Here is a 26,886-nt window from a genome sequence, read left to right as displayed (position 1 = left end):
ATTATTAGAAAAATAAATGCTCAATCAAATCCTCCTAACAAACCAAGTAGCTGCTCTGCACAACCTACCCAGTGCCCGTTTCTCCCACAGACTCTCCACTGCGAAGGGAAACTATGTCATTGGTGACCGGGAACTCCTTGCTGTCAAGCTGGCCCTGAAGGAGGGGTGCCATTGGCTTAAGGGAGCAGATCAGCCCTTCGGTGTGTGGATAGACCACAAGAACCTTTCCTACATCATTTCTAAAAAGCGACTGCACTTTCAACAAGCAAGGTAGGCTCTGTTTCTTTGCTGTTTCAATTTAACCCTAACCTATTGCCAAGGTTCCCGTAACGTCATGTAAGTTCACCACTGAAGTAACAGGCGCTAATCCTGAACCCATCCTGCTGTAGTCACCTGGGAGATTAAGCTGTTGGAAAACAGGGGCCAGGATCATCAGCCCGATCAAGGAAATGGTCCATCTAACCGTCTTTTTGTCCCTGCATCTGTCCGCTCCGAGGTTCTCCAGTGTGGCCACTCCTCCCGCCTAACCAACCATCCAGAAATAAACCGGACACTAGCCTTTCTATGTCTGCGGTTCTGGTGGCCAACCATGGCGTTCCAAGGACCCAATATGGCTACTGTATGTGACTAAGCAGTAGGCTATGGCTGCATAACCATTGTGTGTGTGTTTATTGTGTGTGCTTACTCTTGGTTTAAGAGGCCATGATTTGGTATATAAGGACCCGATATGGCTACTGTATATGACTAAGCAGTGGGCTATGGCTACATAACCCTTGTGTGTGTGTTTATTGTGTGTGCTTACTCATGGTTTAGGAGGCCATGCTCTCTTTTGGAGATTCCCCCTCACTCCCCATTTGGAGATCTCTGGCCTGCAGCTATACCTACTTGTCCTCATAGAGGAAAAAAACACATTTAGGAAGTAAAATAACTGGGACAACATTATTATTAAATAATTTTCAATTTGATTTACAACAATTTATAGGATTTCTATTTGTGCCCTCATGAAAGATGCCAGGTACACGGTCTTGTACCTTTGCCTTTTTGTCCAATTTTCAAATATTTACTTATCAAAACAAAAGTTCCCCGTCAGCCGCTCACTTCGACGTTGTGTCAAAGAAGCGACACTAGGGGTCTCTCGAGAGACTTGCGCATCTCTGAACTTGAGAAAAGGTCAATGAGACGCATTTCCCTCCCTTTATACCCATATGTCTGGGGGCGGGACATGCAAATTCTGTCTGCCAATTTCTCATTGGCCTATTCTCAAGTTCAGAGATGAGCGAGGTTCTCAAGAGAGAACCCTAGTGTCGCTTCTTTGACGCAACGTCTCGTTCCCTCCATCAGGGAACGGAGGTTACAATAGTAACCTAGACGTTTGTAATGTTGTGATTCACCTCTGAGCTGGTTGGTTTGGTTCATGAGTTTACAAAACATACCATAAATCATGCAAAACTACCTCCCAAACTAATGACTCTTCAGTTCCTTTTAGTGAATCAAAAACGTACTAAACCAAGTCAATCATTTCGCCATGTCTAGCTCGTGAGACTTAAATCTGAGTAATTACTGACTGGATGTTTAAATTACCATATGTATTTAAATATACACATTATGAGATTTGTTGTAATTATTAATATTTTAAAAAAAAATTATGAATAAAATACAGTTGTAAATACTTCAATAAAATACTTGCCCTCTGCAAGAATAAGTTCTATAAAAAAAAGAAATGGTTATTTTGTAACATACTGCTGAGGGAACAAGGTCCTAAATAAATAGAGTAAAAATTGCATTTCTTATTTTCAATAAAAAAAATGGCTAATGGATCTGTTCTCTTTGTTAAGGGGAATCAGAATTGGAACCAGAATGATTAAAATCCTTATAATTTGTATTCCTAGTAAGACTAGATCCTAGTGACCATCAAGCAAACACCTAATACAGCAACCAGAAATAGCAACATGCTTAGAACTACTGAGAACACCTTAGAACTACATAAAAACACACTGATAACACACATAATGCCTTACCAACTGCACAGCAATGCACTGAAAACCACTCTGAATACCTTAGCAACCATATAACCCTGGAAACCACCCAGCACTGTGGCAGCAAATATACACTGGCAAACACCTTTCACATATCCTCCAGAAAATGTACATATCTAGTATGAATTTTTCTGTTATTGTAAACATTTCTTACTTTTGAGCATTCTGAGGTAATATTCCGCCTGTCTGGATCATAATAACAAAATGATGCATAAGATAGTTCAGTGTTTTAAACTTCAAATCACTCACTGCCATCTAACACAGCTGCAATAAAGCAAAAGATTGCAACCAAAAAATATTCTGCAATATAAAAACATTTGATACTAAAAAAAGAAGAGAGTCGTCAGAAGAATTATAAACTGTGAGAAGATGTAGACGATTAATACCTGTCTGGTTTGATTTAATGTTTTTAAATAAAGACAGACAAGAAGCAATGCGTACGTTTTTATGAGGGAGAGCGGAACTTACTGTATTACACAACAGAATAAATGCACAATTGCTGTAAATATTACATTTTCCCTTGTGTATGTGGGGGGTGTTGACGGTTTGAAGAATTATAGTGATATTATAGGGGTGCTTCTCATGACAACTGTCAAGAAAATGTCCTGTCATATTTAACCCATATTAAAGCAAAAATAATATATATATATATATATATATATATATATATATATATATATATATATATATAAAAATGATATAGAGTATTGCTGGTTTGTGGTACATCGATGCACAAGGGCAACAAAGGCTATCCCGTCTGGTCCAAACTGACAAAAGATTTACTGTGGCACAACTCACAGAAAATTGTAATGATGATTACGGGAGGAATGTGTCACGCTGCTATATATGATCCCTGTCCACCGTTGAAAGTGGCTACAATGGGCACTTGAGCATCAGAACTGGACCGTGGAGCAGTTGAGGAAGGTTGCCTAGTCCGATGAGTCCTGTTTACTTTTACATCATGTGAACGCCCTATAATATCACCCATATAATATCACGCCAGTGTATTTGTGTGCCATTTACCTAGGGAAGTGATGGGACCAGGATGCACTGTGGGAAGACAACAAGCCGGTGGAGGGAATGTGATGCTCTGGGAAATGTTCTGCTGGGAAACCCTGGATTCTCACCATTCAGGTGGACATAAACATCATTGCAGACCAGGTACACCCCTTCATGGCAATGGTATTCCCCGATGGCAGTGGTCTCTTTCGGCAGGATAATGCGCCCTGCCACATTGCACACATAATTCGGGAATGGTTTGAGGAAAAAGTCAAGTCATTTTTTTTTGTATAGCGCTTTTCACAACCCACATCGTTTAAAAAGAAGCTTTACAGAAAATCATGCATTAACAGAAAATGAAACTGTAATATCTATAAAATCTTAGAGTCATCATTGTGTAGTTTGATTAACTATGATTGACAAATTGTGCATAAAAATAAATAATTAATTAATAATTGTATTTAGAACCCCAGTGAGCATGCCGAAGGTTACTGTGGAACACAAAATTCCATAAGATGCTGGTTAATGGAGAAAAACTTGATAAAGTGTTCAAGGTGTTGCCTCATTGTGTCAGCGGTGTTTTGGCAGCACGGGCGGACTACCAGAATATTAGGTACATCAGTGTATGTATATATAATATATACATTTTTATTTTCATGAAGCATGCATTGAGGACCATTAAGGTTTATTTTTAAGTGTGACATCATTTTTAGGACAATAAGAACAACAGTGCCTTCTTATTTTATTTCTGATTTAAAAAAAAAAAAAGAGTATGTGATGAGGAGGATGGCGTGGCCAGGCCGTGAGGTTACACGGCTGGCGCTGAATCGGGTGATCAGTGAGAGAGCTAGATAAGGGGGAACCAGAGACACCAGTTCAAGAGAGAGAGAGAGGGAGAGAGATGCACACGGCCGCATGCATGTATGCATGTATGCATGTATGCATGTATGTATGTATGTATGTGTGTGTGTGTTTGTTTATGTTTTATGTTTTATGTTTTGACTGTTCAGCTGGTTCCTGCTGTAAAATACAACTTTCCGAGTTTCACTACTTTTACTTAATCATACACTGAATGCTAAAGAAGCCTAATTTACATATAGAAAACTCCTGATGTTGCTATAACAATGCAAAAAGCACTTACCAATTAGCTTGAAGTGAAAAGCAGTCCTCCACTGTTGTTTAATAAATTAAGAAATCACATGATCATGCAGAACATCTTGTGTTTTTAAATCCATCGCTAGTCTTTCTCAATGGTGATGTGACTGACAGCCGACTCTCAGACAGATATCGCACTCTTCGCTTTCAAATTATGTACATCACTTAAAGCGTGATTGCTTCACTCAACGCCAGCTAGAAGGCCTTGACCGGGATATAACCTAAAGAACACACCCACCAAAAACAAATAAATCATTCTGATTGGCTGATGAATCTGACTTTAGTTGCTCATTCTCTTGCACTGTTGAGGGATTCTGTGGAAATTCTAAAGGCCTGACGGGGTGGAGTGCACTGCACTGCTGCCACACAGTTGGCTGGTTAGACAATCAAATGAATTAATAGGTGTACAGGTGTTCCTAATAAAGTGCTCAGTGAGTGTAGATTGATTGTGTATGATTGTTATGTATAGAGGGTTCCTTTAATTATAACAAAATTACTTTAAAAATAATATAAAACAACTTGCATCATATTCATTGAACTTTAGTAATCTGATTTATTTTCAGAGAGAAAAGACATTTTCAATGGAAAACTAAGTAGGGTGGCAATTTTATTATTTCCTTTTATAATATCTGGTCTTAGTGACATCAGCAAAAAGAAGTCTTTACAGAGGTGGAGAAAGTTATTACATTTTGATGAAAGACTATAAAAACAACCTTTTTTTTTTCTTTTCTTTTTTAGAATAATGTGCACTAATGAACCATGCACAATAAGATTAGTGAAAATGTCTGCAGTATATAGCCTTTTCTAATAATCTTGTTGTTCCTCTTGCTGTGTTTTCTCCTCACTTCTCAGAAAAACAAACATAAAGTGCATAAGAGCACAAAGAGCATTAGTTAAGGGTTCTAAACAGCTCTAAAGGTACTGTACATCTGCAGGAGATTTTTGATCCCAGAGGACAACAAACACACAGAACGAAGATCTTCAAAACAACATCCTTTTGAGATATCCACTGCAGTTCCAGCATCCATACAGCATGAGCCGACAAGACAACACTGTCTGCTAGAAAAAATAAAAACAAATTCTCCCCTTACAGAAAACCCATGTGAATTTCTCATGCAACCATATCAAATGATATTAGCATTGAGGCTTGAAATTTGCACGTGAAACCATGTCATCACCATGTGAAACTTCGAATGCACTTTGACATTGCTCTTGTCCCATGTGATATTGCTTTTATACAACGCTTTAACAAACAAGTAAATAATACTGAATTACATATTTTACTCCAATTTGACCAGCCTTTCTTCTCCGCCAGTGAAAATAGTAGATATGCACCTGATTTCATAACAAGTCAAAATAATAGTTTGAGATGGTGAAATCGTACAAAATCGTTGGCTTGTTCAAAAAACTGCAACTTTAATTCTTATAGAGTTAAATAAACAAATGAATGAATGATATTATTATGATTTATGTATAAGTTTAACTGCTAAGTATCCCATACCCAAACCTAACCATAAAGTCTAACCCCTTACCCAAACCCTAAAACAAACCAAGATTTTAATTGAAAAATAACTTCAGGGTTTGGAACAAGATGAATAAAGCGTATTACAGGCTATGAACAAATATAAATATAGGATGAGTAACAAAATGTTTTCTAAAATTGTATGACTTTATTGTATTGACTTTAAATGATGTTGAATAGTTGGTCTCTAAGTCATAACTTTTGCTGTAAGTCAAGTCATATATGACCAGGTATGGATTAACCACCGGGCCAATTGGGCCGTTGCCCAGGGGCCCCTAAACCCAAAGGACCCAGAGCTCTAAATCAATTATTGATTTATTTTGAGATATCCACGTAAATGTCAGCCTTATGTGAAATCCCGTTTGTTCGGTCAGATGTGTGCAGGACTACTACAGCAGTGCGCGCTCAGGGAATCTGCATCTCACAGGTGCAGCGCTTTTATTTGAAGGACTGCAGAGAACAGCCTTTGATTTACAAAACTCTTTCAAACACAATGATAAGGTGCAGTTTACCTGGTTGTGTACAAAGCTGATGTTTGCATTCATATAAGCGACAGAATTCATGCAACAATATGGAGGACTGTAAAATGTTAAGTCATGCATGCATTTAATGTTTAATGATAAAGCAAAATATTTCGTAATACCCTAATAATGTGCATGGTAAGTTTGGTTATATTTGGTTAATGAACTGTTAACAATTCTGTTGTTTGTTGAGACTCTGGAATAAAAAGATGCGTCAAACACAATCTCAGATTAGCAGGGAATAAATTGCACAGTGAGCTATGAGCCTAAATAGCACAATACATATTGATCTTCAAATGATAAATTTACATAAAGTCTCTCTCTCTGCTTGCAATTTAGTAGTCCTATACTTAATCAATGAAAAATGTGTAATTCTGATTTAGCATTTAACTTTATTGTCTGCGCACCAGAAGAAAATAAGGGAAAACAATGGCAACAACTTGACTTTATCAAGTTCTGACACTATCCCAGGTGAAAAACAATCTGGAATCATATGTAATAGACAAATTATGTCCTCTTTCTGAGTTGAAATGGTGAAAAAAAAAACAATGGTGAAACAGAACACAGGTGTCCTGAGATGCATTAATAAATATTGAAATAATTTTTAAGTTAACTGTGTCCAAACAAATGCAAAGGTCCTACACAACCAAATGTAAAACAGAATGCACGTGTCTTGAGATGCGTTTATAAATAATAAAGTTATTTTAAACTTAACACAGTGTCTAAAAAATGCAGCTGTCCCCTGTTGTACACAGAAATAAAATGTAGTTGTGGCACAACGATCAAAAACATCTGTCTGTCATGTTTACATGTCCTTGATGCAAGTGTAAAGCTTGTAACTCGCATTATAGCCTTCTGGAAAAATTTACCCAAACCTGGCCCAAAACCTGTAGGCTTGTCAGGTACCCTCAGACACAGATCAGGTTTAAGACTTCTAAACATGCAGAATAACAGAATAGTGCTTTTGGTATTTGAATACCGTGCGTAACCCTATTAATAACGCATGATTTTGGATCAGTTCATGATTAAAAAGTAATAATTGGCCATGTAAGACAACTTTTCATCTGTCCGTTTGAAAAATCCAACCAAATCTGGCAAGCGCCCTGTAACGCATAAAGGGGAATGTAGACACGACACATCATGGATGTACCAGCCCATGGGCCTCTTAGTTCTTAATCTGTCCTTGTATATGACAGATATCTTAAGAAATCCCCATGTTGTGTGAATTATTACAAGCTGTCATGAAACTAATTTAAAATAGTTCCAAAGGAAGCCAACGCATCAAGCTTAAAGATAAAAACCTGTCTCTGCATTACTCTCATACTCTGGTTTCCAACTAGGGGGGTTTCATTTGTAAACAAATCAGTCCTTTGAACAAATCTTTCAAGGGAACGAATCATGTTCATGAACAATGTTTTTTCTTATTATTTGAGTCAATGATTCAACCACATCATTACATAAAAAAATACTAATTTGTTGCCTACTTGTGTAAAATGTGATTGCAGATATGGTCACTGAATGAGTCGGTGAAAGAAATCAATATACTGTATATAAAAATCCTTACCACTATTTGGAAAGTCATGAACACAGACAAGTGGAGTGATACAAACAGTGAAGCATCCTAGTGCTTTTGGACTGCTCGTCAGCAGTATTGAAACCAGAGAATGTGAGTGGAGCAGAGAGGAAACGGAGCGGCATGATTTTGCCTGGAGCGAGGAGTGAGTTTTTTGAAAATCAGAGCGTCATGGTTTTTTCTTGCACCAAAAGTGATCTACTAACGGTACCCACCATCATGACCTGTTAACAACACCTGTTAACGTCGCCATAACGTGCCATAAGGTTTCCTGATGGAGGGAACGAGACGTTGTGTCGAAGAAGCAACACTAGGGGTCGCTCTTGAGAGCCTTTTGCATCTCTGATCTATGAGAAAAGGCCAGTGAGAAATTGGCAGACAGAATTTGCATGTCCCGCCCCCGGACATATGGGTATAAAGGGAGGGAAATGCGTCTGTTTCATTCAGGATTTTTCTGAGGAGTCGACAATGAGATTCGGCCGCAACAGTGGCTCGGTTCAGCGACGTGGCCAGTTGGACACAACGTCTCGTTCCCTCCATCAGGGAAAGGAGGTTACATCTGTAACCTAGACGTTCCCCGTCTGTCGCTCACTTCGACAAACACACTTTCTGTCAGCAATAATCTGGGGTTTATAATAGAGGCCTGGCTTCAGTACTGCATCAGGGTCCACAGGAACATGTGGAGGTGATCATGGTAAGAAAATAACACATTTAATTACAGCTAAATGTTTCACGCACGCACGCACGCACGCACACACACACACACACACACACACACACATGTGTACGTAAGAGAAAGCATAGTTCTTTCAGGAAGATCTCTTAATTCATTCTATCAGGCATCTCATCCAATCAAAACACAACCTCCACACTATAAGGCCGCTCAGGGGTTTTTCATTGTTGCCTACTCCCATTGTTTTCACATCACACATCATGGATAGGTGTTGTTGATTTGATGCCGGCTTTAACAGAAGCCTCGGTGTCTAACATAACATCATTATTTGAATTTACATATTTGCCTTTTGATCTGCATCTATGGCATTCACCTGTACCTTGGACTTTCTGTCGTCTTAAGATTTCAAAGTGTAAGATTACATCACTTAATTATTGGTATGCTTTCGCTTGTTGTTTACTTTACATAATATGTTATGGTATTTGCCTGGAATTTTATATTTTTTTCCCTTCTTCTGGAACACCACTCTATATTACAGTTCACATGTCATTTCCCTTTGTTTCTCTGGTAAGTGCATCCATGCTCGCACTTTTCGCAAGGGCCATATGTAACACAATCATGAAGCCTTTTTTTATATGCGTCGCTGCAACCACAGTGCTCCAGCTGTTGATTCAATCCATCTCCTAAACAGCGCAAAGTTGTTGTCCAGGTGCTGCAACCATGGCATATTTTCTGCTATTGGTTCAGTACATCTTCTAAGCAGTGCAAAAGAGCTGTACAGGTACCGCAACTGTGGTACGTCTTTCGGGTCCTGCTTCTAAGAGCCCCATGACATTACAAATTTAGTTGATAAATAAAGCATTTATTCTCTCTTCACATGGCAAATCATTGTTTATATTTAGCAGGGGTATTGCACAAACAATACTTGCCCTTATCATTGGGTTCAAACGCAAAATGCTGATATCCTTGCAAGAGTATTGCACAGACAACGTCGCCCTTATCGCAGGGCTCAAACAATGTTGTTTGTCCTTTTGCAGGGGTTTGCACAAGCGACATCACCCTTATTGTAGAGCTAATCACAAAGTTATTTGTACTTTTCCAGTGGTATTGCTTAAACTATGCTTGGCATTTTTGCAAGGGCACATTCACAAGCATTGTTTACCCTTCTGCAAAGATATTGCACAAACAAGGCACACCAATTTAACACCAAAAACACACCAAACACACCAAAAATAAAATTACCATAAGCTAGCCTACTCTTCTACAGGATATGGCACGATATTAATATATGTATACAGTTATATGCAGGCTTTTGTTTGCATAATTTATATTTCTTCTTCTTTCAGATTTGTCCCTGACCTTTGGAACACCTGGTTGTTATCCTCAGTCTAATTTATTGCTTTTGTGTTTTCTTTCTGGGGGCATATGTTTTAATTTTGGTTCTTTTCCTTTTGGTGTAATATCCACTCCCCTGCCGTCATTGCTTCCGGCAGGATCCAATGGTTCAAGCAAGTAATCGAGCGCTGAACCATAGATGGGGCTTACACCAAATCATATAAGTATTGCTATGTTCTCATTCCTAATAATCCAGAGTCTTTCTGATAGAAGAACAGAGTACCGAGTCAATTCAGTCCCCGGGTGCTGTCTAACTGACACAGGACTGCTTTTCATACACTTATTTGAGCGTGTGCTCTGTTAAACCTTTTTCGCTGCAATAGACAATTAATCACATTAAAACTGTGATATTTCCTAGTGAGATTATTGAAATGCAAAAGGATTCAATTTAATTAAAGCTGACTTATTTAATGTGTTAATTGCATGCAGTTAATTAATAAAGTTTAACATGTTAATTTTTGTTAATCGCTATTAATTAATTTACAGTTAATATAGCATAAATGAGCTTCAACACTTGTTGGGAAGGTGAAACCTTTGTAATGTATCGATGTGTCTGCTCAAAGTCATAACACTGACACACACACCACAACAGTGCTTCCCTGTCAGTGATTAAATGAAGGAGAAAGGACCTCTTAGCACTATTATTTGATGTACAAAACAAGCCCAGATGGGACTTGTGCTAGATATCAAGTATTTTCAGCACATTTTCATAACCACTGAAACATGTCAAGTCTTATCTATCACTATGCTTTTCCTGTGGAGTTCAAAGCAGCGCTGGACACTGGCATTGACGATCTGATGCAAATCATGAATGCAGCTTCATGATTCCTGTAACAAAGGGTATAGTCACAGTCTACTGGCAGATTAATATTGTGGAGGATGAGAGTTTAAGAGATTTAATGCACATTGCAATGAAAACTAAACTTATGGGGACTAAAGCCATCTTTACACAGCAAAGGTGGCATAGAAAAGGTGGCATAAAAGCTTCATCTGAAGTGGCAATTAGCTATATTTTCACAGAGCAGGAATAAATGCAACTATTTTTTTGTATTTTTTATATATGATTTATTTATTGAATTTTTCACAACAACAGACACAAACACTCAAAAAAATAAATAAATAAATAAAATAAAACTACATAAAAAAACAAAAAACAAATCAATACAAAAACACCAACACAAAGTCCTACACCCCACTAACAGGTTTAGTACAGTATATCATATATTATAACAGAACTGTATGTAATAATACAGACATAGGCCAAAGTGAGCCTTAACTAAGTCCAGTAAGTTAAGTTGAGTAACCCAAAGACTAATAAAGTGTGCTACCGGAATGACCAACACTGATAGGGCAGGGTGGGTGGTCAGTCAGTCAATTGGGACTGCCTCCAGCTGCAGAGATTTAACATGCTCTAAAAAGGGTAACCAGATTCTTGAAAATTTAACCATGGAACCACGAAGGCAGTGTTTAATTTTTTCCAATTTAACAAAAAATAAGGCATCTTTTATCCACCGAGTACGAGAAGGGGCGTGAGGACCCTTCCAGTTCATCAAAATACAACGTCTCGCTAGCAGCGTAAGAAAAGCTACCAACTCAGCGAAATGAGATGGCAACGAATAATCAGGAAATAGTACTCCAAACAAGCCGATTAGTGGAGAGGGATGGATATTAACAGAAGTGATAGCTGAAAGCGAATCAAAAACAGACTCCCAGAAAAAAGATAAAGCAGGACAAGGCCAGAACATGTGAGTTAAATTAGCTGGTTCTAGATGACACTTGTCGCAGCTTGGATCAATGTCAGGGAACATGTGGGCTAATTTACTTTTAGACCAGTGTACTCTGTGAACAACTTTACACTGTAAAACTCTGTGGTGAGCACAAACAGATGACGTGTGAACACGTTTCAAAATCGACTGCCATGTCTCTGTCTCTATCTCTATATTAAGATCCCTAGCCCAAGTAGTCCTCAGACTATCAGAAGCCAAGGGGTAACATATGAAAAAGGTGTTATATATCGTGGAGATGGCCCCTCTTTGATAAGGGTTAATATTTGATATGGTATCGACAATGGTGGAGGGTGGGATCAAGGGGAACCCCGGAAAATGCTTACGGACAAAGTCCCGGACTTGCAAGTATCTGAAAAATTGGGACCTTGGTAAGTTAAAAACTTGAGTCAATTGTTCAAAAGAAGCGAATGTACCATCAATGTAAAGATGCTTAATAGAAAAGATCCCGTGGTCCACCCAGGCTGCAAAAGCCTTATCAATGCAAGAGGGAGGAAAAAGGGGGTTAAAGTGCACTGGGCATATAAGAGGTGTTGACAGTAAAATAAAATGGTGCTTGAGCTGACACCAGATCTTAAGACAATTTTTAACTATAACATTACTGGAGAAGGTTAAAGGTGAAAACGAGAGAGGAAGACAGAAGAGACATAAGCGAAGAGCTGCCACATGAGGCCTCCTCAATCTTCAACCAGGGTGGAGGCTGATCACTGGAACAGCACCAGAATAAAATGTTACGAACATTCGCAGCCCAGTAATAAAACAAGAAGTTAGGTAGTGCTAAACCCCCCAGCTCCTTCGTTTTTTGTAAAATGCCTTTCTGTATTCTTGGAGTTTTTCCATTCCAAATAAATTGAGAAATAGAGCTATCTAAAGAGTGAAAGAAACGCTTCGGAATAAAAACTGGTATGCATTGAAAAAGATATAGAAATTTAGGCAGTACATTCATTTTAATACAATTTATCCTACCCGCAAGAGAGAGAGGCAATAGAGACCAACGATGAAGATCTTCAGTCAGTCTATCCAACAGAGGAGAGAAATTACATTTAAACAGGTCAGAGTAATTCTTGGTTACGCAGATGCCCAAATAATTAAATTGATCTAATGATGTTTTAAATGGCAATTTTGAAAGAGGGTACGCTACGGCTGTGGAATTTATAGGCAAGAGCTCACTCTTCTGAAGATTCAATTTATACCCCGAAACCTGCCCAAATTCCTTCAGTAAAGCTAAAACTTGGGGTATAGATCTGTCTGGCTCAGAGATGAAAAGTAAGAGGTCGTCAGCGTATAAAGACAGTTTGTGCACAGAGCCCCCTCTTATAATGCCCATCATCTGACTAGATCTAAGGGCCACTGCCAATGGTTCAATAGCAATGGCGAACAATAAGGGGGAAAGTGGACAGCCCTGCCGAGTACCACGTCCAAGGGAAAAATAATCCGAATAATCATTGTTTGTGTGGACACGAGCCAAAGGAGAAGCATAAAGAAGTTTAATCCACGATATAAATTTACAGCCAAATCCAAACCTTATTAATGTATGGAACAAATAAGGCCACTCCACACGGTCAAATGCCTTCTCTGCATCCATCGAAATAACCAACTCAGGGGTGGAAGATGTTGAGGAAGAGTACAATATATCAAATAGACACCTGACATTATGAAAAGAGTGCCTACCCTTGACAAACCCAGTTTGGTCTGTAGAAATGATTGAAGGCAAAACAGCCTCTAGACGCCTTGCCAGCATCTTAGCTAATATTTTAACATCCGCACATAACAAAGAAATAGGGCGATAGTTACTACAGAAAAGGGGATCCTTGCCTTTCTTCAATAAAAGTGAAATGGTGGCCTGTCTTAAAGTAGGAGGGAGTATGCCACATTGTAAAGATTCGTTAAACATATTTAGCAGTAGTGGGGGATGTTTATCTGCAAACGCCTTAAAAAATTCAGTAGGAAAACCATCAGGCCCTGGACATTTCCCATTCTGCATCGAATGTAACGCATCTTTAATTTCATCTACTGTAAAAAGGTCATCCAACCTAGAAGATGTCTCGGGGTCAATGGAAGGAATGTTTAGGGGCCTAAGGAAACTATCCAACTGAACCTCTTCAGATGAACACTCAGAAGTGTATAACAGAGCATAAAAATTCCTGAATTGGTCGTTAATAGTTTGAGGGTCAATAGCTGTGCCATTGACAGTATTAATTTGTAAGATATGTTGAGCCGAGGCAGATTGTCGGATTTGGTGAGCCAATATTTTGCCTGGCTTATCTCCAGACTCATAATAACTATGACGAGACTTTAAGTAATGCTTCTATTGCCCCGTCGGCAGCCAAAATATCAAATTCAGACTGTTTAGTAAGCAATTCTTTGATTAGTTCAGGTTCAGGTGCATCCTCGCATCTGGACTGCAGGTCAGCCAATTCCCTAGAGATAGAGACACTCCTTTCAACAGTGAACTTTTTCCGAAAGGCGGAGTAAGAAATGATCTCTCCACGTAAATAAGCTTTGCATGCCTCCCAAATTGTTGACGCTGACACGTCCGAATTAACATTAGTGGAAATGAAAATATCAATGCGACTATCAATGGTTTTTATGAAATCCGGGTCCGTAAGTAGAAACGAGTTAAAGCGCCATGGGGATCGCGTAAAGGACACACCAGGAAATGAGATATCCTCTATGATAGTAGCATGAATTGAAATAACTATAGGACTGTAGAAACAAGTGTTAACAGAAGAGAGCAGCTTGTTGTCAATGAGAAAGAGGTCAATTCGAGTAAAAGTACCATGTACGGTAGAGAAAAAAGAAAACTGCTTATCACTGGGATTGAAGAAGCACCATACATCCGAGACTGCATACTGCTCCATAAAAAGTTGAATAACTTTAGATGATTTAGATGGAGAGAGGGGCTTATTGGATGAGCGATCGAGTGAGGGATCAACACAGCAATTAAAGTCTCCACCGAAAATAAGGTGACTAGATGCTATATCAGGAATTGAAAAAAGAAAGTTTTTATAGAAATCCTCATTATCCCAGTTTGGGCCATACACATTAGCTAACGTCAGAGTAGTGCCAAAAATTTTCCCTGTAACAACAATAAAGCGACCATTGGGATCCAATATAACTTTAGAGACGGACAGAGGTGCTGACTTATGCACTAAGATTGCAGTCCCACGGGCCTTACTAGAAAATGAAGAATGGTAAAGTTGGCCTACCCATCCTCTACGAAGTTTAAGATGATCAGATGTTTTAAGGTGGGTTTCCTGCAAAAAAAGCAATTTTAGTGTTTAAATGTTTTAAGTGATCAATCACTTTATTGCGTTTCACAGGTGAATTAAGCCCCTTCACATTCCAGCTGGTAAACCTCAATCCACCACTAGATGCCAACTTGGCATTATAATTTAACATAGAAAGGATATATTAGAGGTGATATAATCCAACAAATTTGCACCCATGACAGATTACCAGCAGCACAAAAAAGGGAGAAGGAGGTAGTACACAAAATTGAGAGAGAAGAGAGAAAAAAAAGAAAGAGAAAAAAAGCACAAGAAAGAAAAAAAAAAAAAACAAAAAAACAAACCCAACAAATAACCCCAACCCAGTTGTTGTAGCGAACAACAACAGCAACGAACACAACTCTGATACAGCGATCAGCGAGAATTACTACTTCCCTATAGCAATCGCCCTGCCCCCACATACAAGTGCAATTAAACCTAAAGAGAACAAGTTAAACCTTATCAAACATCTCGAGTAAAACACATTGAAAGAAACAAGGCTTGGTTGGATTTATAAGACCAGGGAGGCCCATATAATAGACAGCAAAAAAGATAATCAAACAGCATTCACCTTACAGCAGGCGTACGGTTCAAGGATGCATGTTATAAAAATCAAAATATACAAAACTTAAAAAAGGGGATACCGTAACATGCATTTACCATCCGTAAAATGTGAAGATTGCGATGAGACAGGAAAATGTCTGCACCGCCATAGCAGCATCGGCCGCAAATACTCCAATATAGTGACATCAGAAAGTGTCAATTGGCATGCTTACGAGTTCGTGTTTAAGTCCTGGTCCTGGACGAATTTGACAGCATCTGAAGCGGACTGAAGCCACGTTTTATCCCCGTTGGGTAGAGTGATGCGCAGTCTGGCCGGGTAAAGGAGCGCCGGTTTGTATCCGCGCTTGTATAGCTCGGCCATAGGACCTCTGTACTCGGCGCGCTGCTTCAATACATCGGGGCTGTAGTCGTCAAACAGACGAATCGTATGGCCTTTATAAAGCAGGACACCCCGTTTGCGAGCCTCGCGGATTACCACGTCTTTAACTTGGAATCGGTGGAAACGCAAGATAACAGGCCACGGCCTTCCTCCCGGAGCGGGCTTAGGAGCGAGGCTCCGATGCGCACGATCTAACTCGGGGGGCGAAGTGAGGACCTCCGTGCCCAGAACATCAACAAGTAGTTGAGAAAAGAACGTGGATGGACGAGGACCTTCAATCGATTCGGGTAAGCCTATAATCCGAATGTTTTGGCGTCTGCTGCGACCCTCCAAATCAGCTACTTTGAGTTTGAGCAGATCATTGTCTTTCTGCAAAGCGGAGTAGGCGCCCTCCAGATGCTGAAGTCGTTGGTCAACTGAAGTGGCGTTACCTTCCAGAGAATCAATGCGTTGCCCGTGATCAGAAATGGTGGAATGAATGCAGTCCAGTGTAGATGCAAGAGACTCGAATGAGGATTTAAAATCAGCCGAAAGGGCCTCTCTGTGTTCGTCCAGCAGTGAGCTAATGTCGGCCATGGAAATGCTAGCCGTTGAAGAACACTCCTTATCTTTTTCTGCGTGTTTTCCTTTAGCCTTAGACATGATGAAGTGGACCGAGCACTTACAACCAGGTTATTAAACTTTTGTTGACACTATAAATAAAAATATGAAGGTTTGACAAGAAAATTAAAAATGAAACCGCAGGAGCAGGCTGAGTGCGCGACTACTCTGCACACCTCATAACCGGAAGTCTTGATAAATGCAACTATTGTTAAGATATGAATTTCACCGTCTGTCGCTCACTTCGACGTTGTGTCAAAGAAGCGACAATAGGGGTCTCTCTTGAGCACCGAATATGCCTCTGATCTATGAAAAAAGGCCAAAGGGAATTAGGCAGACAGTATTTGCAGACTCCGCTCCGGACATACGGGTATAAATGCGAGCAAATATGTAGAGTTCATTCAGAAATCTTCTTCGGAGCCGATGGTCGTGTTGCAGTCAGCTGCGAGTTTTCCTCTGACGCTTGCCTGTTGGATTCGACGGTGCATTACAGTGGCTTTCTCCTTCTCTGCACGGCAGTGCAGTTTGCCCCTGGGCACTTCAACAGTGCAAGAAACTTAAAGAGTTATAAAAGAGTGATTTTCTCTAAAAGAGGTATTTCCTCTAAAAGAGCAAATAAGCAGCTGGTGTTGAACGTCCTTTTCAGAATGCGTGTTTATAAAGATGCCCTTCCGCCCCTGCGTAGTTCCTGGATGCGGTAGGGTGCTCTCCGTTTCAGACGGCCACTGGCGTTGTCTCGTGTGTCTGGGTTGCAATCACACCGAGGCAGCGTTTGTGGATGGTTCATGTTCTCACTGCGAGAACATGACCATGGCAACGTTGTGGTCGCGGCTTGCTTTCAACCGAAAGCACGCCACTCCAGCCAACCCCCGCATTGCTCCTTCTTCCCACGGGATTGAGGATGGTGCGGCTGGCGATAGAGGCGATCTGGGGATGGCAGCGGGTGCAGCTCCGCCGGGTACGCCCCCTCGGACCACCCGCCCCACAGCACGCTCGTTGTCTCCCGTCCGTGCTCGAGGCAACAGCGGCCCACCTCACAGCCAGTCTGCCTATCATCTAGAGCTTGAGGTTGATGAGCTCGCCGCTGCATCGGAGAGCACGGTGTCTGATGCTGAGGACTCCCCTGGGCTGCTGCCTTCGGGCCTGCATGCCCAGGCTGAGGGCGATGCGCAGATGTCCGATATGCTTGTCCGGGTTTGTGATCGAGGTGGAGGTCCTGTAGCGGCGTCCTCTGGACTCGTTCGAACTGGCCGGCCGGGGAAAAATCGGGGAAAAGTTGAACAGTGAGTGCGGAGCAAGGTAAGTGCTTCGAGTCTTTTCTCTGCACTAGAGCCTCGGGATGCGTTCGCAATTGGTTATGCAATTCAGTTAGCCAGGGCACCGCCCCACTTCAAGGGTGTCCGCTTCTCAGCAGTACACGGTGAACATGCCAAATCCCTGCGTGCAGAAATCGCTACTCTTCTACTCAAAGACGCGATAGAGCCTGTCCCTCCAACCAAGATGAAGAAAGGTTTCTACAGCCCTTACTTCATCGTACCCAAGAAAGGCGGCGGCTTATGACCAATCTTGGACTTGCGAGTTTTCAAAATGCTCACGCAAAAACACATCCTAACTTGCATCCGGGATCTAAATTGGTTCGCAGCAGTAGACCTGAAGGACGCGTAATTTCACGTCTCAATTCTGCCTCGACTGCGACCCTTCCTACGGTTCAGTCTGTCCATGCTGTAGCAACTCCCCCTCCTTGAGGCTGGATCTACCACCGTGCCATTTTTTCCACATGCGATGGAGGGAACGAGACGTTTTGTCCTCACGGCCATGTCGCTGAGCTGAGCCACTGTAGTGGCCAGACCATTCCGGCTCCTCAGAAAAATCCTGAATGAACTCGACGTACTTGCCCACTTTTATAAGCGTATGTCCGGGGTGGGGTATGCAAATCCTGTCTGCCTAATTCCCATTGGCCTTTTTTCATAGATCAGAGGCATATTCCGTGCTCAAGAGAGACCCCTAATGTCGCTTCTTCAGCACAACATCTCATTCCCTCCATCAGGGAATGGAGGTTACATCCGTAACCTTAACGATTTCAAATGTAAAATTATGAATTTTGATATACGAAATTACTGAAAATATGAATGAACACTCAACCTTTGGGGACTAATTCTTTCAATAAGTCAACCTCACAATTCCATTTTGGGAAACATTTAGTGTTACTTGACGAGGTCAGATTTTTTTCTTTATATTGTGGAAGGCTTTGTTTTGAAAATGTTAATAAAGCATTATGTTACATATTTTTTTTATTTTCTTTCCTAAGATGTAAATAAATGCATTTTGACAGGAAATAAGTATATATGGTGTCAAATTTCTGCATTTTCAAAAATAAATGCCGGCTCCGCCAGCTCCCCCAGTGGCCACTCCTCCTCCCAGGCCCCCTGAACCGGCCCTTGCCCAATGACCACCTCCTAGGCCACCTAAACCTGTCCCTGTCCTGTGGCCACCTCCCAGACCTCCCGAACCGGTCCTTGCCTTGTGGCCACCTCCCTGGCCTCCTAAGCCTGTCCCTACCCATTGGATGCCCCCCAGGCCACCTGACCCAGTCCCCGTCTCATACCCCCATGGACTGCCTGTCTGCCCTCTCGGCCTCCCTGGTCTGCCTGTCCGTCCCTTGTGCCTCCGTGGACTGTCTAATTGCCTCTTGTGCCTACTTGGACTGTCTCTGTGTCCCGTGTGCCCCCTTTTGTCTGTCTGTTCTCCCCCTGTTCTAGCCCCTCTCTCTTTGGACATTTTTTTTTTTGTTTTTGTTATTTTTGTGTTTTTTAGCACCATTTGGAATCCGGTCCTTTTGAGGGGGGGTTATGTTACGATCCCTTGTTGTCCGCCCCGTGTTTTCTGTTTCACATGTCACTTATCATATTCCATGTCACGTTTTCCTTGTTGTCTGCCCCGTGTTTCACTAGTCTTTGTATAAAAACTACATTTCCCATCATTCCCGGCCCTCACTGCCAGCACTGCGTTATTGTCCACACCTGATTGTTATTTTGTCATCATCGTGTCTGTTTATTTAAACCCCGCTCTTTTCCCTTTCTTTTGTCGATCTTTATCGTTTCATGTTCGCTGTTAATATTCTCCAATGTTCGTTCATGATGTTCCTTGTTGTTCCTGTTGTCCATTCCTGTTCGTTCGAGGAAACCTTGACCTTTGTGGATGTTTTTCAACCTGTGTTCCGCTGTGTGTTATTTTGTGTTTGAGTTCAGTTTTTCCCATCATGGACTTTTCATTTGTTCCTGAGTTTATTTGTTTGTTGTTGCAATAAAAGTCCCGTCTGCCTTCTCCTGCATTCCACACAAGCATAACAGTATTAAACAGGTAACTCATCCCACACCATTGTATGAATAGGGTTGTCACCTCAGCCCTGTAAAATTTCTGGACACCATTTCAGATTAAAAAGTAGCCTGCTGTTAGCCATCATGCAAGATTAATTAATATAATTAATTCAAACAATAACACAAATAATTGTATTGTGTATTAATATAACATATTTACTTATTCTTTCCTTTGAGTTAAAATGTTGAGTTTAAAAATACACTGCAAGCTTTTAACAGTAAAATCTAAACACACTGAACCATTATCTTTTTAGAAATATATAACTATCAGAATTAAACAGCAGTTAAACAGATACTGTACAACATTACATTAATAAATCTTTTGAAAACATAGTTTTGAACAGTAGCATTTAACTAAATTAACCGCTGAAAATAAGAAAACATGAAACGATGCGCTGGGTATTCTGTGTGAAACTCAAATTAATCTTCTTTAAAATACGGTTCATGAATCATCCGAATAAACCACTTCACTTAAATAATCAGACTTCCCAATGCTTCATGTAAGAAGTTGAGGATGGTTTAGAAAAGAGCTTTGTATATATGAATAGTCCAAACCAACCGATACACTAAAATGAATCAGACTTTCTAATGTTTCATGTCAGAGAGTGGTTTAGAAGAGTGTTTGATCAGTTTTTTCTCCTTAGGGCTAGTTTGTTTTGGACCACTAAGCAACCATATAGCAACCACCCAGGACACCCTATAGCAAAGCTCTAGCATCCACCAACTACAACCTAGTCTTTGAAAATTTAAAAAATCTTAATAATTGATAAAAAAAATATTAATAACAATAAAATGTATCATATATTAGCTATTGGCTGACTCTTAAGTCTGGTTCAGTGATGGTATCAGAGGGCAAATTACCTTGGTAATGTTTGATTGCCAGGTATAATTTGATAGTAATACTGTGGAACTTTTTGTAAGGGGAGGGAGAATGCTGATTTTTAGAGTATAATGCTAACAAACATTTGATGAACTGTGAGACACGCTGAAGAAGTGAGACTGCTGCTATCATTGTCTTGCTGAGAGTTAATCCTAAATTTACCTCTGTTATAAATAAGGATCAGCCCACACAGCTGTAGTCATGGAGACTGACCTGTGGCACCATAGCGATTTAGAATATTCTCTCCAGATATAAAACTCTGTCACTCTAGAACAAACACACAATGAACACACACACACACACACCATCAATCAATCTACAGATCTGAACACATTGAATTTGAATTGGGAGATAAATGTAATCAAATTATGTATAGCAGCTCTTAAAGATATTTCCTGCAGATGCTTTAGAATGACCTTTACTCAGTAAAGATTAGTAGTGGTTCAAGATTATGGCTAGAAAGCATAAGGTTTTAGCACAGTGAGTATTGATTCATGAATTATCATCATTATGTCCTTGATCAAAATAGAGATTGTATTAAGAAGTCGATTAGTTCTGACACTAGTCGACGCATTAGGTCATTTTTTTTACATCAAAAAGGTTACACACGTCAGATTTAAAAAACAAGTAGCTACATCAGCATCTCATAATGAAGAACAACATCCAAAACACAAAATATGCTGGTCTTTTCAGCAAAGAAATTAGTATATATTGTCCAAAGATAGCGTAGTGCTAACCTGAAAAACAAAAGCAGATTGACCCTTAATGCACTCTTAATGACACATTTCTCTTCTTCTGAGCCAGGCTTTTGCCAACCCCTAGACAAACTTAAACCACAAGACCAACAAGCAAATACTCCTTCCAGGAAGGTCTTTCTCTCTCTGCTAAAAAAATAACAATTTCAGAACCAGAGATTCAAGTGCAGTAGATAACCTGTCATTTATAAACTGCTCTTCATCTGCCAGTAACCATTCATTTCACGAACAAATGTGTACAATTCAAGACTACGATGTTTATTTTTGGCTACTTTATTTGTTAATAATTTGTATAACTGCATTATTTTGGGTTCTGGGTCAGGCTTCATGTCCTTAAATGTACTTTTTGCCAGTTTTTGGCAAATCTTTGGTGAATTGAGAATATATTTCAGTCATGAAAGTGTTACTCTATTGGAGGGGTACATTGTTTGCTATCTTATTGACAGAACAGTGTAGAGATGACAGGAAATTATAAGGAGAAGATGGCTGTGGTGAGCTCTAATAATGACCTGAGCCAGATTCAAATTAAGTTCGACTACACACAAGCACAATCAGCAATATGTCAGACCATGTTCACCACACTCTTGGCAACATCGGCAACATTTAGCATATATATATAAATATATTATTTATTTTTTGTCCCTATGACAATGACAGTACTTAGTTTGTTTGTTTTCCAAAAGCTCAGGTCATTGTGACACACAGCATCATATACAAGATTATCCATTCTCTGTCTCTCGGCAAAACTGTACCTTTTCAACCCAGTTAATGGCTTGTCATAATAATGGTATGAGATGATGGCAAAATTGTAAGAAACCATATGAGTTGGCTCGTACAAAAACATGCAAACTTTACTCCTGTAGAGAAAAATAAATGAAAAATCTAATGATGTTATGGTGTTATGTTTGATGCCTGTAATGTATGAATTTGAAATTCTGTTTGTTGATTGGGTATTCTACAAGTCATACCTTTTCATACAAATCAAGTCCTACAATATATAAAAATGTCACAATTTCATGAGACTATGTTGACCTTTCACAAGAACATGTCAGTTCAAATGCTCACTATTTTGCATGTACGGTACCTATAGAAAGTCATCATTCCTTGTCAAAATCCTTATAACTCCCTGGAAATTGAATCTAATCTTTTCCAGCTGTACTTACACATTATAAACTTCAACATCAAAGTGAAAATACCATGTTAAAAGATTCTGAACAATTATTAAAAAAATTATTAATACAATTCCAGGTTTGGATAAGTGATCTTGGTGCAACCTAAGATTAACTATTACAGACTTGCTCAGGTGCAACCAATCACCTTTCAGATCACATACTTGGCTAATTGGCCCCCACCTGACATCAAGATTAGTGGGTTTGATCACTTCAGAATAAAACCAGCTGTTCCATGAAGATTCCAGTACAAGTTGGAATCCTGGTAATGAATTCAAGAATTCACCGTTCAAAAGCGCTCCTATCCTCTGGAAATGCAGAGGATAGGAGAAGGGTGCAAGAAGATTTCAAAGGCTTTAACTGAGTTCTATTCAGAGCATTATTAAGAAGTGGACAGCGCATGGCACAACCAAATCCTTGCCTGGATTGGGTCGTCCCTCCAAACTGGATGACCGTGCCTGGAGGATATTGATCAGGGAAGCTAGCATGAGGCCAAAGGCAACTTTAAAGGATATATGGCTATGATTGATCAGTCTGTGACAACAATCTTCCTAACGTTATACAGCTGGCTTGTATGGCAAGGTTGCAAGAAAGAGACTTCTTCTGAAAAAGTGCCGCACGTCGTCTCATTTGCACTTTGAGACAAAAAAAAAAAAAACACAAAAAAATCTAAACTAGTCACAAACTTGCCGCTCATTATTTTACATGCAAATTATCTTTTGATTCATTTACATTTACATTTATGCATTTGGCAGATGCTTTTATCCAAAGCGACTTACAGTGCACTTATTAAAGGGACAATCCACCCAGAGCAACCTGGAGTTAAGTGCCTTGCTCAAGGACACAATGGTGGTGGCTGTGGGGTTCAAACCAGTGTCCTTCTGATTAACAGATATGTGCTTTAGCCCACTACGCCACCACCCACTACACACCACCACCATTCCATTTCCATTGTCGATTCACCACAAATGGTACCACAAATGGTTTGCAGCTCTTCGCTGGTAGTGGTAAACCTCCGACAAACCTTTGGCAACAATGGACAATTTGCTGCAAGCTTGCACATATACCATGAATTCTCAATTTTCGTAAGAGGGATTCTGATGCCATGTGGCAAAAGGTTTTATCGTCAGATGAGACAAAAAAGAAAAAGATAAAAAAAATGTTTTGGGAGAATACCAAACAAAGCACATAATCCAGAACATACCGCACCTACTGTGAAGGATGGTGGTGGCAACATTATGTTGTGGGAGTGTTTTTCTTCAACAGGGATTGGGCAATAGGTCAGGATTGAAGGAAAAATGGGTGTTGCCATGTACACCCAAATTCATATACCTTTCAGCATGACAATGTGCCTAAACACTACCAAAAAACAACACAGTGGCTTACGAATAGGAAGATCAAAGTACCTGAGAGGCCTAGTCAGAGCCCTGGACTGAATCAAAAAGAAAACATGTGGATAGATTAATAAGCCCCTTTATAAAGGGAACATTAATGAAAAGTGTAACCAAAGTTTTTATAATACACTTGTAAAGTGCAGACTCAGACGTGCTGTATGTTACAAACAAAACAGAGCATAAACTAGACAAACAAAACCAAGACAAAACTAGAATGAACTGGACTGTGGACCTGAACAAACCAAATTCTATGAAAATAAACAATGACAAAGTAGTACGAGTAAAAGGGTATTATGTCTTTCCGAACTCAGCTATGGAAAAGGAACAAATCTTTAAAATAAAAGACATGACAAAATAAAAGACATAAAGTTGACTTCGGAACTTTACATACACTTAGGTTGAAGACATTAAAACAAATTTTTTAACCACTCCACAGATTTAATATTAGCAAACTACAGTTTTGGCAAGTCGTTTAACTTTGTGCATGACAAGTAATTTTTCCAACAATTGTTTACAGACAGATTGTTTCTCTTTTAATTGACTATATCACAATTCCAGTGGATCGGAAGTTTACATACACTAAGTTAACTGTGCCTTTAAGCAGCTTAGAAAATTCCATAAAATGATATCAAGCCTTTAGACAATTAGCCAGTTAGCTTCAGATAGGAGGTGTACTGAAGTGGAGGTGTACCTGTGGATGTATTTTAAGGCCTACCTTCAAACTCAGTGCCTCTTTTCTTGACATCATGGGAAAATCAAAAGAAATCAGCTATGACCTCAGAAAACAATTTGTGGACCTCCATAAGTCTGGTTCACCCTTGGGAGCAATTTTCAAATGCCAGAAGATACCACGTTCATCTGTACAAACAATAGTATGCAAGTAGAAACACCACGGGACCACACAGCCATCATACAGCTCAGGAAGGAGATGCATTCTGTCTCCTAGAGATTAATGTAGTTTGGTGCAAGAAAGTACAAATCAATCCCAGAACAACATGCTAGTGAAGATGCTGGAGGAAACAGGTAGGCAAATATTGTTAATTGTGAAAACCATTTTTTTTAAGCATATTAAGCACTTAAGCATACTTTTAAAAAGTGAACTTATTATGGAAATGTTTTACTTGAAAAGAATGCACTTAAGTGTGAACTTCAGGCATTATTTTTGGACACTTAATTGCATGTTAATTACACTTAAGTGAAGATTTATTCATTTTTAAATCTACATTAAATGCAACAAGTTAAACATTTAAGTGCTTTTTTGACCCACTTATGTAGGCCTTAAATACATTTAAATATATAATGTTTATTAATATGATTAAAGTGTAATCATGGTGTACTAACAAGCATATATTTAAAACGTCATGGTTGCTGTTGTAACCTCCGTTCCCCGAGGGAAGGAAAGAGACGTTGTGTCGAATGAAGTGACACAAGGGGTCTGTCTTCCTGGGATGCCAAACGTACCTCTGAACCTGAGAAAAGGCCAATGTCAAGTTGGCAGACAGAATTTGTATGCCCCGCCCCGGACATACGGGTATAAAGGGAAGCGGGGCAATGAGTGCCAGTCAGGATTTTGCACTGAGGAGGCGAAAATAAGGTACGGCCATTTACAGTGGTAGGTTTAGTGACATGGCAGGAGGGACACAATGTCTCGTACCTTCCCTCAGGGAACAGAGGTTACAACAGTAACTTCTGTCACTCACTCGATGTTGTGTCGAATGAAGGGGTCACAAGTAAAAACGCCACGCACTGACCATGTTACGTGAACTGCAGAGACAGGTGCAAGCATGCTACTGCGTGCTAGAGGCAACTGTGTCGGCTGCACGTAGCCCTCCCTAATGCCCCCAAAGAAGTGTCACATACAGACCTTAGGTTCCCCGCACCCCTGAGGGCGGGAACAGGTGCTACATGACTAGAATGGGAGCAAGCTCGGCAGCCGCGCCTTTTCTCCACTATGTCTCTCACATAGGACGTGAAGCGTCTTATCTTAACGCTATGAAATGCGTCGGGGAAGGTGGTCTTTACCGGTCCTATTCTCTCAGGGGGAAAAGACCCTGTGGAGGCCACATCCTGCCCAGTCTGCTCCGCTGAATTCACCGGCCAGAAGGCTAGGGAGGAGAACATACATGGAGGGATGCTTAGTTGCTAACCTGGGATAGAAGGCGCACTGGATCAACTTGGTGAAGGGCACTGTGTGCAAGCAGAACACCCGGTCGCTTGTGCTGTGTTACCGAGTTCTACCGGCTCGGACCTGACAAAACACGGGACGAGACCGACTCAAACCTGAGATTGTAAATTCTGGCAAAGGTATTGGGTGTTGCCCAGTCCACTGCTCTGCAGATATCTGCTAATAAGGTGCCATGGTCCAGTCCCCAGGAGGATGCCACACTTCTCATAGAGTGTGCTCGAACCTGCAAGGGGGCGGGCACAGCCTGGGTGTGATAAGCTAAGGAAATGGCATCAACGACCCAGTGAGCTAACCTCTGTTTGGAGACGGCGTTCCCTTTCCGCCGTCCGCCGAAGCAGACAAAGAGCTGCTCAGAACATCTAGAGCTCTAGGGTACTGTCCAAATAGATACGCAAAGCACGTACAGGACACAGCAACGAGAAGGCTGGGTCTGCATCCTCCTGGGGAAACTTGCTTGCAGCCTCGTGAGAAAAGAAAGCTGCGACCGCAATGTTGCCATGGCTATGTTCTCACACTGAGAACATGAACCATTCATAAAACACTGCCTTCGTGTGATCGCAGCCCAGGCACGCGAGGCAGCTTTTATGACCGTCAGAAGTGGAGAGAAATCAGCCGCATCCAGGAACTACACAGAGGCGGAAAGACATCTATAAAAA

Source organism: Xyrauchen texanus, chromosome 19 (genome assembly GCF_025860055.1).
Source record: "Xyrauchen texanus isolate HMW12.3.18 chromosome 19, RBS_HiC_50CHRs, whole genome shotgun sequence".
Classification (NCBI taxonomy): Eukaryota; Metazoa; Chordata; class Actinopteri; order Cypriniformes; family Catostomidae; genus Xyrauchen; species Xyrauchen texanus.
The sequence above is the reverse complement of the archived record's forward strand: the minus strand, read 5'-3'. Positions refer to the sequence as shown.